This window comes from Trachemys scripta, unplaced genomic scaffold, assembly GCF_013100865.1.
Source record: "Trachemys scripta elegans isolate TJP31775 unplaced genomic scaffold, CAS_Tse_1.0 scaffold_30, whole genome shotgun sequence".
NCBI classification, from domain to species: Eukaryota; Metazoa; Chordata; order Testudines; family Emydidae; genus Trachemys; species Trachemys scripta.
The window spans coordinates 287296-290065 of record NW_023260516.1 but is presented as its reverse complement, the minus strand read 5'-3'; the positions used below and the strand labels follow the sequence as shown (position 1 = coordinate 290065).

The 2770-nt window shown below is 58.5% G+C and overlaps 1 protein-coding gene across 1 annotated transcript in view; it reads left to right on the top strand.

Annotated features, from left to right (window-relative positions):
- Nucleotides 1-1996: 1996 nt before the first annotated feature.
- The window catches only part of GRIN2D (glutamate ionotropic receptor NMDA type subunit 2D), a 23931-nt gene continuing 23157 nt past the window's right edge, over nucleotides 1997-2770 (top strand). Inside the window, exon 1 of the mRNA XM_034757686.1 lies at nucleotides 1997-2095. The gene's annotated coding sequence lies outside the window, so the exon portion shown is untranslated. The remainder of the gene's footprint in view (nucleotides 2096-2770) is intronic.

The window sequence follows — 2770 nt, the reverse complement described above, 5'->3', positions numbered from 1 at the left end:
TACTGGGCAGGGGGTCAGCAGGGGGCACTCTCCTCTGCCAGTCATTGCAGATGCCGGTGCTCCAGGGCCCGGCTGTGCTGCAGGGAGGGTGTTCAGTAGGGGGTGTTCTTCTCCCCTGGAGGTGCTGCCCCAGGGCTAGGCATCTCCCCAGCTTGGCCTTCATGGGTGAATCTTTCTGTAAACACCTACCCCATAGGGGCCTCTAGGTTCTGCCCCACTGGCTTTGGGGTGAAACCTGGTGCAAATTTACCCCTCTACAGGCCTGTGAGCTTCTGAGCCCCCCCAGAACCACCCAGCCCCCTTTTGGTTCAGGGCTCTCTGCCAGCCAGGGGAGTGCCCCCCTTTCTAGCACAACAGCCTCTAGGTTCAGCCCTGACTGCAAGGGGAAGATATCCCACTCACACACCCCTTACACCAACCACTTCCCATCTGGTCTCTCCTCCACCCTCCTAATTTCCTGGGCCCTGCTTAGCGTGTAGAGAGCAGCTGGTATCACAACTCAGGGTGCTATAGGGGCAAATTGGTGGCTGGCTTCTCTGGACATGGGGGAGGGAGGGAAGTGTGGAACTTTGTGTATCTCCCACACACACCCCTCGGAGACATACATCCCTTGCACACACATACGCACACCCTCCTCTGCTACACACACACACCTCTGCTACATACACCCCTTGGACACACATACACACAAAAACATACCCCTCTACTACATACACACATGCACACACACCCCTCTGTCACACAACCTCACACACCCCTCTGCTACATTCACCCCTTGGACACACACACACACCTCTGACACATACACCCTCACACACCCTGTGCCACATACACCCTTTGGAGAGACACACACACACCTACCTCTACTACATACACACATGCACCCACACCCCTCTGTCACACAACCTCACACACCCCTCTGCTACATACACCTCTTGGACACACACACTCACACCCCACTGCTACATACACCCCTTGGGGACACACCCACACACCCACAACCTCACACACCCCTCTGCTACATACACCCCTTGGGGACACACACACACACACACACCCTCTGCTACATACACCCTTTGGACACCCCCTGCCCCTCACCTGCTTACCTTCTCTCATTGCCTTGCTCTGATGGGGGGACGGGACCTCAGACAGCAGGGCTGGGTGGGTTAGATTTGGGAGATGGGGGGGGCAAAGGGATATCTATGTCTTCCCACAGCCTCCCCCCTTTCTGCTCCAAGCTCTCCCCTCCCACTGCGCTCCATCCCTCTCCCTTCACAGCCCCCCTTTCACTACAGGGGTGATTCCTGTCCCCCCACCCCCTTCCTCCGGCGGTGGCTGGCTTGGGGGCCCCCCTCCGTTTCAGGCAGCCACGGCCCGCAGCGCCGGGCTCCAACCTGCGCTCGCCTGGCTGGGCGGCGATGGGCTGTGAATGTTAATGACCCTGGCGCTGTGTGTGTGAGTGTGAGTGTGTGTCCCAGGCGGTGTGTGTGTGTGTGTGTGTACGCGCCAACCGGGGCGGGTGTAGCTCTGCGTTAGAGGAGTCAAACCACCCGCTCCCCCCCGTCCCCACTGCGCGCTCCCCGGGCGCACGGAGAAAGGTGACCCAAGGGGAAGGGGAAAAAACCAGCCAAGCGGTGTCCGGGCGAGCAGGGAGGAGACACGGGCCGGCGGATCGGCCATTCTGGAAGGAGGAGAGGAGAGGGGCCCTCCCCGGCCCCCCTGCCGGAGAAACTGGGGCGGGGGGGGGGAGGATCGGGGCTCCGGGCGCCCGGAGCCGAAGCAGACGCGTTTGGCATCGCGCTAACTTCGGATGCAACATGTGTAGCGGCTGCCGGGCGGCGGAGCTGGGGCTGCTGCAACCTTGAAGAGGGACAGACGGGGGGCGGCGATGTCGCCTCCTGGGAGCTTTCCCCGCGGGGGGGTTTAGCCTGGGTTTTCTCCAGGCAGGACAAAGTGGGGAGGGGGGGAGGGGGAGGGAATCCGCCGCTGCCCGGGTTGCGGAGCGGGTGTCGCTCCGGATTTTGCACGGCTCCGGCTCTGCTGCAGAGGTTTCTGAGCTCCCAGCCCTGCTGTGCAACGGAGGTGTCATGAAAAGGTAAGAGGCTTCCCCCTTCCTCCTGGGCTAGGGCTGGGACACACACCCCCAGACAGACTCACTGACACACACACACAACCTGACACACACACCCTGACGCCCTGACACACATACTGACCCTGACACACACACACACTGACCCTGACACACACACAGACACACAAACACCCTGACACAGACACACAAACACCCTCACACACACACACAGACATTCTGACCCCCACACACAGACACTCTGACACACAGGCACCCTGACACACAGAGACACATAAATAGACACCCTGACCCTGACACAGACACAAACACTCTGCCACACAGACACATATCAAAACACAGAGACATCCTGACAGACAACCTGACACAGACACCCTGACCCACAAATAGACACCCTGACCCAAACAGACAGACATACACTCAGACACCCTCACACACACACACACACACAGAGGTTATTATGCAGGTGCAGTAGGCACAGACGGATTGTGCATTTCTGGGCTGTGTGAGTGGCTTGTGGCTGTGCAGAGGCCATTTGGCTGTCAAGCAGCAGAGAGAATTTCTCTTTCATTATCTATTTATCCATCCCCAGACACAGCACCTATCTATCTATCTATCTATCTATCTATCTATCTATCTATCTATCTATCTATCTATCTATCTATCCCCAGCTACCCCCTC